This window comes from Drosophila willistoni, unplaced genomic scaffold (assembly GCF_018902025.1).
Source record: "Drosophila willistoni isolate 14030-0811.24 unplaced genomic scaffold, UCI_dwil_1.1 Seg169, whole genome shotgun sequence".
Lineage (NCBI taxonomy): Eukaryota > Metazoa > Arthropoda > Insecta > Diptera > Drosophilidae > Drosophila > Drosophila willistoni.
Genome location: NW_025814128.1, coordinates 827,633 through 840,397, shown reverse-complemented (window position 1 = coordinate 840,397; position 12,765 = coordinate 827,633). Strand labels below are relative to the sequence as shown.

The 12,765-nt window shown below is 40.4% G+C and overlaps 1 pseudogene; it reads left to right on the top strand.

Moving 5' to 3' along the window:
- Nucleotides 1-12,765, top strand: part of LOC6646632 — a 34,175-nt pseudogene that overhangs the window by 13,530 nt on the left and 7,880 nt on the right.

The window sequence follows — 12,765 nt, the reverse complement described above, 5'->3', positions numbered from 1 at the left end:
TGTTAGATCATCCAACATGACTGCTACAACCAGTCCTAGTGTATCCTTCGCTAGTGTGCTCCGAACTGGACAGACGGAGCCCGCGAAAGAGACCCCGTCACTCCGTCATCTACAGAATCCGCAACCTAGCGCACCAGAGCTTGGCCAGCAAACTCCAAGTGGTCTAGAGGCCCTATTGATCTCACTCAATCAAAACATGACCACTTTTATGACGTTCATGCAAAACTGTATGCACGAACTGATGCGGAATCAAAACCTGCTTATCCAGAAGCTTATCGAGAATAAATAATGGCTTCCCTACGTCTATGTCTTTGGAATGCTAACGGCATCTCCAAGCACAAAAATGAACTGCTATTCAAGTGAAATCGGCGTTTTGCTGATTTCGGAAACACATTTAACATGCCTTGATTGATTGATTTCGCAGTAACCAAGAGGATTCCACGTAATCGGATCACTGCGCAAACACTGCTAGATTTAACTTCCGATCACTCTCCAGTGCTATTCACATTATTAACAAGACCTCAAGTACTTGATCGCCCATATAGGCTTACAAACAACAAAACAAATTGGCTTAAATTTAAAATGTACATGAGTGCCTACATTTACTGTTCGCCGAAACTGGATGCTGCAGAGGACATTGACATGTGCGTCTCTGCACTTGAGTCGATGATGGGAGCTGCAGCAAGAGTATCTACTCCACATGCCTCTTCTTACACCAAACCTGTTGACAGGCCTACGAACTGGCGGATAGAACAATTAGTAACGGAAAAACGACGTCTAAGAAGAGAATGGCAGATTACTCGATCACCAGCAGCAAAACTTCGCCTAAGGCAAGCTAATCGCAACCTCTCCAAGGCGTTAAGACAAGAGGAAAGCTGGGCTCAAAGGAAATACATAGAAAAGCTCAGTCCAACCAGCACTAAACTTTAAGCGCTCCTACAGAGACAATTTCACCGATAAGGAGTCCAACCGGTGGATGGGCCCGCAGTGACGAAGAGAGGGCATCCGTATTAAATGGTTACCATCTTAAAATGGTTTTCCAGCCAAATCCAACATCAAATTCATCTGTACTTCCCCCTTCGAACACATTAACGGATAGTGAGTACTCGGAACTCCAATCGGACGAGATCACTGCAGTTATTAAAAACCACATAAAGCCGAAAAAAGCCCCTGGCCATGACCTAATCACACCGAAAATGATCCTAGAACTCCCTATCATTGCAATACAATATATCTGCAAACTGTTCAACGCTATAATAAAAATTGGCTACTTCCCAAGAACATGGAAAAAGTCCACTATCATCATGATTCCTAAAGTGGGAAAGGACAAAACCCAGCCATCATCCTATAGGCCAATTAGTTTGCTGCCATGTCTTTCGAAGCTTTTTGAAAAGGTCCGGCAGATCCGCCTAAACTCATTTCTGGCATCGGAGAACACAATCCCTTCACACCAGTTTGGCTTCCGCGAAAAACATGGTACAATTGAACAAGTGAATCGCATAACATCCGAAATACGAACAGCATTCGAACTAAAAGAATACTGTGCGGCTGTCTTTCTCGACGTTGCCCAGGCTTTCGATAGAGTTTGGCTGGAGGGTCTGATGTTCAAATTCCGGCAAAAACTGCCACAGTACACCCACAAACTCATGGAATCTTACCTTTACAATAGGAAATTCGCTGTAAGATGTAATGGCTCCGTCTCCGCTGATTTTGAAATCAAAGCTGGTGTACCGCAAGGCAGTGTACTCGGCCCATTGCTCTACCTGCTGTACACTGCAGACTTACCAACGAGTTTAGGACTTACAACGTCCACTTTTGCCGATGACACGGCAATCCTTAGCAGATCCAAATGCCCAATACAAGCCTCTGCAAAACTAGAGGAACACCTTAAGGTGGTAGAGGAATGGCTAGCAACCTGGCGTATCCGGGTCAACGAGCAGAAATGCAAACATGTTACATTTACGCTTAACAGAAGAAACTGTCCAGCTCTAATGCTAAGCAACGTACCAGTTCCTCAAGCCGTGGATGTCACTTACCTTGGCATCCACCTAGACTGAAGACTAACTTGGCGCAAGCACATCGAAGCAAAAAAGTCACAGCTTAAACTGAAAGCGAGTAGCCTACATTGGATCATCAATGCTCGGTCCCCTCTACGTCTGGAGTATAAAGTCCTCCTATACAACTCCGTACTGAAACCCATCTGGACTTACGGAGCCGTACTATGGGGAAATGCAGTAATGTCGATATTATACAAAGAGCGCAGTCGAAGATTTTAAGATCAATCACGGGGGCCCCGTGGTATATACGAAACGACAACATTCAAAATGATCTAAATATACCTAGCGTAAAATCTGAAATAGGTACTCAACAACTAAAGTATTCTGCGAAACTGGATGCACACCCAAATGTTCTTGCCAATTCCCTTACGCGAACTAATAATAGAACTCGTCTTAACAGAAATGACAGACCAACCCAATAACAAGTGATTATGGCCGCCTGCAATATCCCCAGGATTTATCTTAAGTACTAGTCTAAGAAAAATATCTCAAACTTGTTGTTAGGCTCTAATTTAAGAGTAGATTCAACAAATATATATTAAACGTTAAAAAAAAAAAAAAAAAAATTAACTGGCTCACCATAATTCCGAGGGAACCTGAGCGGTGATAGGTGTCGTATTTACAAAGCAGATAACCACACACTCCTCCACTTCCACGAGGAGCCTCTACGACGCACTCCGCGCTCCGTCGTCTGCAATGTCACCCCTGAGTCCTCCAGACGAAGGATCGCTTCAACGCCAGCGTCCGATCCCAAGATGACACTGGCCACACTGCTGCAGCACCGCAATCCACTTTTGATTCCAACAGCGATGGTACGCCTCGAGAAGGGGGAAAATCCTTCGATGTGAAGGCCCGTTGTAGATCCTTGTTCGGCGGTATCGTCGATGGCGACGTCTCTGGCCACGGCATTTAAATTGACAGCCGTCAATATTGGGAAGGAGAAAGCGGTGGAGGCAGTGATCCGGTCCCCGATCAGCGAACTATCAATAGATAGTTTTAAAAATATGTGCAATAAAAATTTAAAATCATTAAGAAAAGCGCTACTCAAGCCGGTGACTCAAATAACTAATGGAAATGAAAAAGGAGCTCTATTGTCTACATTCCATGACGATCCAATTCAAGGAGCTCATACAGGCATTAATAAAACAATATCAAAGAAGCTAACTTCGGCAATGCCGAAGTTTATATACCCTTGCAGTCCTTGGGAATAATATTTTTACATTTTGAAATTTCTTTCCCTGCAACCATCAATACATATTCATCAATACATAAAGAAAACATTATTACTCTCGAATTTTTTCTTCTTCTTCCATCATTCCCTAAGCAAAGCACGTCACGCATACACATATAGCTTACGTAGCGTTGCGTCTGTGTATGCATGTGCTCTGTTGCTTTGATGATGACGTAGTAGAAAGAAAGCAGCGCTGCCGGCAGCGCTTGAACCGATTTATATCGACTCTAACTTGTGTTCTATTTGGATAAATGATCTGATCGGATGATCAGATTAAAATTTTGGGATCTGATGTTTTATATCCAATACTATCACATTAGTGATATTTCAAGGGGATACTCCAATTTTTATGAATTTGTATGAAAGTGTTTCCTCTAGAGCTATATGATATAGTGCTCCGATCCTGAAAATTTTCATACTTGATCTGCTCCATAATAAAAAGCACAGAAAAAAATTTCAGCCCGATAGCTCTTAAGATGGCTAAGGAAAACGCATACGCACGGACGGACAGACGGACATAGCTATATCGACTCAGCTTCTCATGCTGATCAAGAATATATATACTTTATGGAGTCGGAAACGTCTCCTTCTGTGCGTTACAAACATCTGATAAATTTTATAATACCCTCTGCAAGGGTATAATAAAGAGATAATACTATTGGAAAAACATGACTGAACATGTAAAAGAGTACATAAATAAATGTCCAAAATGCCAGACGTCATAAACGACGAAACATACAAGATCACCTATGATTATAGCCGAAACTCCACAATATGCTTTTGACAGAATGATAGTAGACACAATTGATCCCCTACCACGTTTTGAAAATGGAAATGAATACGCAACCACTTTAATATGTGACCTGACAAATTATTTAGTAGCAATTCCTGTTGCAAACAAAAGTGCAACAACTGTAGCAAAAGCCATATTCGAATCTTTCATTCTGAAGTACGGTCCAATGAAGACGTTCATTCATTCGTCTTTACACGTCTTTCGTCTTTTATACTTCTGTACTTCTTATGCAAGTCTTCTCGTCGTTGGCTCGTCTTAAAAAGTGTTCTTCCTCGTCCTCTCGTAGCAGCATTGCCACATCGTCGTTTTGTGGGTCGCTTGCCACATTGTCTCTTATGGAGCGGTTGCCACGTCGTCGTTTAACAGCTGTTCTGAGGTGGTCTGGCTACTTGGCGTTACCAACCCACGTAACATCTACAGCACACCACCACTAGACATTAAGTACCGTTATAAGAAGTTGTTGGCCAATTTCTCGGCCAGATAATAAACTGCTTCTTCGTTTGGATTCGATGGCTCAAAACTTCTCTTGCATATGTAGTTCCACAATCTTTCCGAAAAAGATTAGACGACGTTATGTAGTTTTTACATTTATTTGCATCCGTCGCATTCGAGTTCTGTTGGTACAGTAAATTTTTAAAGCTTTGTGCTACGAGAGAGAGTAATTCAAAGTAAATTGTAAAGGGAAACGCAAGAAGACAGCCACTAGTGATGCTAGATATATTTCTGCTCTCTGACGTGACGGTCGTGTTTTTGCATAGCTCCTGAGTTTTTTTTAATATTTATTGTTTTTTCTCAATTTTTAATTGTGCTTAATTTGTTTACACTTCCGCTGGTGTTGTTCGCTTGACTCCCTTGTGTTTTATTTCCATAATTCGCCAAATTAATCAGCTTAAACAGTTTTTTCTTTTTCGTGATTAGTGTTTGGTGCAATTACATATTTTTTTTTCTTTTTTTTTTCTCTTTCGTCATTGCTTCTGCAGTTGCTCCCCTCATCGCCCCCATCATACCATCAGTGCTAGTGGCTTTGTTGTTCTCTCTGCTTTGTGCTTGTGCTTAGCTTCTCTCCCGCGTAATCACTTTTGTAAGGCCGCCTCTCAAAGCTCGGCTTATAACTGTTCTTGCACTCTCTGTTGTGCTGTGCACTCTAGCTGTCTCTTTGTTTTATTTGTAATTATTGATTATTTATCAATAATTATCTTTGTGCTGTGAATTTAATTTTCTATATATTCTTATATATATATAATTTTTTTGCCTTTCTTTTGGCTTTTCAATGGCTTGTTGTCTACCTAATTGCAAACATTCTGATCGTTTTGATGATCAGTATAGAGCAATATCTTGTTGGCTCTGAGATAATCTTATTCACTTAAAATGTGCTGGCCTCAATGGCCGCGACTATGACAAATTTTCTGGTTTGTCTGTGTCTAAGCCTGAGCTTGGCTTAATGCGATGGACTTGCCCATCTTGTGCCAGCCAGCAGCTTGATTTTAGCCGTATGTATAGGGATCTTCGTTTAAGGTTTCTTTCTTTAAACAAACTGGCCAAACAGCTGTCTAACGAGTGTGACTCTAGCGTTCAATTATTGTCGCAATTCAAATTTGTTCCACCTTCTGAGAAATTGCACAAGAAATGTACCCTTGAGTTGCCTCGTAAGCAGTCGCCAGCTCTCTCTATTACTTCCTCTCCGATTTTACTTTCGCCTACACCATCTTCTTGTCCCTCTTTATGCTCTTCTTTTCAGATTGAAGTACCCATTACAAGCCCTGGTGTACCTCAATCTATCCCTCACGGGAACTCTGATCAATCACAGGATCATGCCGGCTCTCAATCACTTGAGGATCCCAATGCTCCTCCGCCTCCACTAACTGTAGTGCCTCATCGCAAACAATTATTTATTTCTAGGCTTGCTCCAGATACTTCTGAGTCGTCTGTGGCAGCTTACATTGGTAATATTTGCCCTGCTAAGGTTTTAATTCAAAAGTTTAAGTTTTCTAGGCCTCGCGAAATCTCCTCTTTTAAAATTACAGTACCAAATGAGTACTTCTCAGCTATGGTTGACCCTAATTTTTGGCCAGAGGGCCTAGTTGTACACGAGTTTGCGCCCAATAAGCGCTCTCGTCCGTTGCCTGTCCACCTTCCTACTTTATCTTCTGCTTCAAAAAACTAATAACGTCTAGTCTTTGCATTCATTATCAAAATGTAAGAGGACTTCTTACCAAGCTGTCGAACCTTTTCTGTGATAGCCAAACCTTTTCAGCTGACATATTAGCTTTCTCTGAAACTTGGCTTAACTCCTCTGTTCTAGATAATGAAATTCTTTCTAATAATTTTATTTCTTATAGGCTTGATCGTGTTGGTCGTCGTGGCGGTGGAGTACTCATTGCTGTAAACTCGAATCTGTCTTCAAGTGTGGTGCCGATTGATCTCCCCTTAGGTGTTGAGTTTATTTGCGTCGAAGTTACATGTTCTAACTTTAGCCTATATATCTCTTGTTCTTATATTCCTCCAGCTTCTGATATCATGATCTGCGTGCACCATGCTGATGCTTTACGAACTATTTTTGGTCGTCTTAAAGATCGTGATGTTCTTATAGTTTTAGGTGATTTTAACTTGCCTAATATTTCTTGGCTTGTTGATGATAATCTATCTTTCTTAATTCCTTCATCTCAACATGTTTTTCTTGATAGCCTACTTGAATGTCCACTATATCAGTTGAATTCTTTCCTTAACTGTTCTAAAAGAATCCTTGATCTTGTTTTTGTCTCTGATCCCACTGTTAGTGCTGTATCGCAAACACAGCCACTAGTGAAACCTGAAGATCCTTATCATCCTACCATTGAAGTTACTATTTCTTACAATTCCGTTACTAATTTATTTAAAAACATCTCAAATTCTCGTCGTAGATGTTTTCGTAAAACAAATTTCAATCTTCTTAACAGCCTTATTTTCTCTTTTGATTGGTCGTTTCTATTTGAGTGCTGCGATATAGATTGTGCAGTGAAGTTTTTCTATTCTGCTCTTAATTCTCTAATTGATAAATGCGTTCCTTATGTGAATGTCTCTACCGTCTCCAGCTCGCCAGTCTGGTTCACACGTAGGCTCTCTAATCTTCGTAACATTAAATCGAGATATTTTAAAAGATTTAAAAAAACTGGTTCGCGACTTGACTATGCAAATTATTGTATAGCCAAATCTCAATTTTGTCTCTTAAATACTCAATGCTACAACAATTATCTCGTTCGCTGTAAGGCTGAATTTTATAATAACCCCAAAAGATTTTACAACTTTGTTAATTCCAAAAGACGCTCTAATGTCCTACCTTCCACCTTCAGACTTAACGACCAGTCTGCTTATAATGATTTAGATATTGCAGATCTGTTTGCTAAATTTTTTCAGTCGACATATTCTACTACTACATTTAAATTGTATGTTTTTTCCCAGTATTACTGAAGACTGTATTCTCTCTAGCTTGTCATCTATGAAGTCTTCCTTCGTTCCCGGGCCTGATGATATACCTAGTTGCATCCTTAAAATGTGTTCTATTTCCCTATCTAAGCCTTTATATCGGTTATTCTTTATATCGAGTGAGACTTGTAGATTTCCTGATATCTGGAAGGAGTCATTTATTATTCCGCTTTTTAAAAAGGGTAGCAAATCGGATGTTTCCAACTTCCGTGGCATTGCCAAACTTTCGGCAATACCTAAACTGTTTGAGAAAATGATTACGTCTTCTCTTCAACATCTATCCAGATCCACTATTTCTCCTTGTCAGCATGGTTTCATGAAAGGTCGTTCGTCGCTTACCAACCTTTTAGAATTGACTACCCTTGTACACCATGGCTTCCGTAAAAAGTGTCAAACTGATGTTATTTATACTGACTTCAGTAAGGCTTTTGATACTGTTGATCATTCTTTGCTTCTCGCGAAACTTAACATAATGGGTTTTTCACCAAAATTATTGGGTTAGTTAAAGTCGTATCTTATTGGCAGAACCCAAAAGGTGTCTTTTCGTTCCTCGATATCTAAAACTGTTCGAGTTACGTCAGGTGTACCCCAAGGCAGTCATCTGGGCCCACTATTATTTACATTGTTTATAAATGATTTGCCTTTGGCCTTGGCGCATTCACGCGTGCTCATGTTTGCGGATGACGTCAAGATTTGTTATTCCTATAATGATCCTTCTTTCCAACAGTACTTGCAATCAGATCTCGATGCGTTCTGTGATTGGAGCCACATTAATAAATTACACCTTAATGCCTCTAAGTGTTCTTTTATGACTTTCAGTCGTTTGTCTCCGCTCCTAGCTCATTACTCTATTAAGTCTGTTCTGTTAGATTGTGTTCCATCATTCAAAGACTTAGGCGTTATGTTTGACCCTAAACTTTCATTTAATGTTCATATTTCTTCAATTGTCAACAGAGCAAGCTGCCTTCTCGGCTTCATTAAACGTTGGGCCAAAGAATTTGATGATCCCTATGTAACAAAGGTTTTATACACTTCGTTAGTTCGCCCTACTCTAGAATATTGCTCGCCAGTGTGGAACCCGCAATATGATGTTCACCAGCGTAGTATTGAATTGGTACAGAAGCAATTCCTTAAGTTTGCGCTACGCGGTCTAAATTGGGACCCGGGTCTTCGCCTACCTTCTTATTCTGATAGACTTCTTCTTATTAATCTTCCTTCACCGTAGGCTTGTTTTTGGCATTCTCTTTCTCCATAAACTAGTCAACGGCGAAGTCATTTCTACCAATTTACTAGATACGCTGTATTTTTGTGTTCCCTCACGTCGGACCAGAAACTTTTTTCCTATTCACCTTAGTAGATGTCTGACTAACTACTCTCTTCACGAACCTCTTCGTGTTCTTTGCCAATCTTTTAACAACCTTTCTCACCTTATCTCTCCTCATCTTTCTGTCACTTCTCTTCGCGCTATACTTTTTAATCATCTACAGCGAAACCAATGAAAATATTCTGGACTTGGATTGGCTGCAACTCATCCCTGGCCACATTGGCTGTGAATCGGGGCATAGCTGGCACCTTGTGCAAATAAAACACCTCCACCGGGCCGGGGATGTTTAGTTGTGTATAAAGCTTAGCTACCTTCTTCATTTAATTACTAATTGTCGACTGCGTGCCAAGTGCAATGGTGGCATTGGCATCTCCGCAGCGTCGTTAGGGAGCGTGAAGCAGCACGAGACACTTGCCAAAACTGGTTTTACAAGATCTCCTCGATTAGAGAGTTATTGCCTAGATTGTATTTGGAAATGGCCATTTTTAGGTGCTATGAGTTCCATCCGACGGAAAAAAGGAATTACACGAAATTGTTGCAACGACTAACCCGTCAATTAAGAGGTATAGCCGATCCCTTGGTTTCTATCTATGCCCGCTGCTATTTGGTGCGAGTGGGCGTGCCTGTGACACCAGATAGAACTTTTATTAAGGAGAACTTTGCAGATTTGTTCATAATCTATCCTCAGATCTTTCGTTATGTCTCACGCTTCAATCTACATCCGGAAATCATAACAGCTACGTCGTACTTGCAGCTGTATGCCCCGGCAATCGACTATATGCTTCTCTGTTTAGTGCACAAATCTGATTTACATGCACAGGAAATCGTCCAGGAATGTAAAAAACTAAAGAACAATGGAGCCATTCTCATGTCCATCCTCAACTCCTTGAAGCCAGAATTTATAGCTGCCAATGCCTTGGATTTCATAGAAGTGATCAACAATTGTGAGACTCAAGGAGTGTCCAAATCTCAACTACTGCGATCTTTGGGTAGCTGTGTCAGCAGCTGTGCCCCATTGCAAGAGCAGCGCGCTTTGTTTCTGAAAGCAGCATTCGAAACCATCAATAAGCTGACCGATCCCAATGAATACATCAATTGCGTAGAAACTTGGGCCGTCTTTGTGGCCCAGTACTTTACGATCCATGAGGTGAATCGCTTGTTGGGTGAACTCAATGGTCGTATGTGCCTGGGCAAGGCCTATGAAAAGCACTATGCCCAACTTCAGATAATTCTTTCTAAGATTATGCAAAACTATGGCAACATAGAGTTACTGCTGATCCAGCCAAACTTTCTACCCTATGTCGATCTGTTCCACAATGAATCTGTCCGGGTGGAGGTGTGCAAAACCATTCTGAATTACTACAAACAAAACAGTGAGGAACACTCTTCCAATCCGGTGGTCAACAATGCCCTTATGTATCTTAGAAAAATTCTAAATGACTCTGACCACCTTCTGAGAAATTGCACAAGAAATGTACCCTTGAGTTGCCTCGTAAGCAGTCGCCAGCTCTCTCTATTACTTCCTCTCCGATTTTACTTTCGCCTACACCATCTTCTTGTCCCTCTTTATGCTCTTCTTTTCAGATTGAAGTACCCATTACAAGCCCTGGTGTACCTCAATCTATCCCTCACGGGAACTCTGATCAATCACAGGATCATGCCGGCTCTCAATCACTTGCGGATCCCAATGCTCCTCCGCCTCCACTAACTGTAGTGCCTCATCGCAAACAATTATTTATTTCTAGGCTTGCTCCAGATACTTCTGAGTCGTCTGTGGCAGCTTACATTGGTAATATTTGCCCTGCTAAGGTTTTAATTCAAAAGTTTAAGTTTTCTAGGCCTCGCGAAATCTCCTCTTTTAAAATTACAGTACCAAATGAGTACTTCTCAGCTATGGTTGACCCTAATTTTTGGCCAGAGGGCCTAGTTGTACACGAGTTTGCGCCCAATAAGCGCTCTCGTCCGTTGCTTGTCCACCTTCCTACTTTATCTTCTGCTTCAAAAAACTAATAACGTCTAGTCTTTGCATTCATTATCAAAATGTAAGAGGACTTCTTACCAAGCTGTCGAACCTTTTCTGTGATAGCCAAACCTTTTCAGCTGACATATTAGCTTTCTCTGAAACTTGGCTTAACTCCTCTGTTCTAGATAATGAAATTCTTTCTAATAATTTTATTTCTTATAGGCTTGATCGTGTTGGTCGTCGTGGCGGTGGAGTACTCATTGCTGTAAACTCGAATCTGTCTTCAAGTGTGGTGCCGATTGATCTCCCCTTAGGTGTTGAGTTTATTTGCGTCGAAGTTACATGTTCTAACTTTAGCCTATATATCTCTTGTTCTTATATTCCTCCAGCTTCTGATATCATGATCTACGTGCACCATGCTGATGCTTTACGAACTATTTTTGGTCGTCTTAAAGATCGTGATGTTCTTATAGTTTTAGGTGATTTTAACTTGCCTAATATTTCTTGGCTTGTTGATGATAATCTATCTTTCTTAATTCCTTCATCTCAACATGTTTTTCTTGATAGCCTACTTGAATGTCCACTATATCAGTTGAATTCTTTCCTTAACTGTTCTAAAAGAATCCTTGATCTTGTTTTTGTCTCTGATCCCACTGTTAGTGCTGTATCGCAAACACAGCCACTAGTGAAACCTGAAGATCCTTATCATCCTACCATTGAAGTTACTATTTCTTACAATTCCGTTACTAATTTATTTAAAAACATCTCAAATTCTCGTCGTAGATGTTTTCGTAAAACAAATTTCAATCTTCTTAACAGCCTTATTTTCTCTTTTGATTGGTCGTTTCTATTTGAGTGCTGCGATATAGATTGTGCAGTGAAGTTTTTCTATTCTGCTCTTAATTCTCTAATTGATAAATGCGTTCCTTATGTGAATGTCTCTACCGTCTCCAGCTCGCCAGTCTGGTTCACACGTAGGCTCTCTAATCTTCGTAACATTAAATCGAGATATTTTAAAAGATTTAAAAAAACTGGTTCGCGACTTGACTATGCAAATTATTGCATAGCCAAATCTCAATTTTGTCTCTTAAATACTCAATGCTACAACAATTATCTCGTTCGCTGTAAGGCTGAATTTTATAATAACCCCAAAAGATTTTACAACTTTGTTAATTCCAAAAGACGCTCTAATGTCCTACCTTCCACCTTCAGACTTAACGACCAGTCTGCTTATAATGATTTAGATATTGCAGATCTGTTTGCTAAATTTTTTCAGTCGACATATTCTACTACTGTTTCGGATCCCACACCCTATCCCTTTTCAATCCCACATTTAAATTGTATGTTTTTTCCCAGTATTACTGAAGACTGTATTCTCTCTAGCTTGTCATCTATGAAGTCTTCCTTCGTTCCCGGGCCTGATGATATACCTAGTTGCATCCTTAAAATGTGTTCTATTTCCCTATCTAAGCCTTTATATCGGTTATTCTTTATATCGAGTGAGACTTGTAGATTTCCTGATATCTGGAAGGAGTCATTTATTATTCCGCTTTTTAAAAAGGGTAGCAAATCGGATGTTTCCAACTTCCGTGGCATTGCCAAACTTTCGGCAATACCTAAACTGTTTGAGAAAATGATTACGTCTTCTCTTCAACATCTATCCAGATCCACTATTTCTCCTTGTCAGCATGGTTTCATGAAAGGTCGTTCGTCGCTTACCAACCTTTTAGAATTGACTACCCTTGTACACCATGGCTTCCGTAAAAAGTGTCAAACTGATGTTATTTATACTGACTTCAGTAAGGCTTTTGATACTGTTGATCATTCTTTGCTTCTCGCGAAACTTAACATAATGGGTTTTTCACCAAAATTATTGGGTTGGTTAAAGTCGTATCTTATTGGCAGAACCCAAAAGGTGTCTTTTCGTTCCTCGAT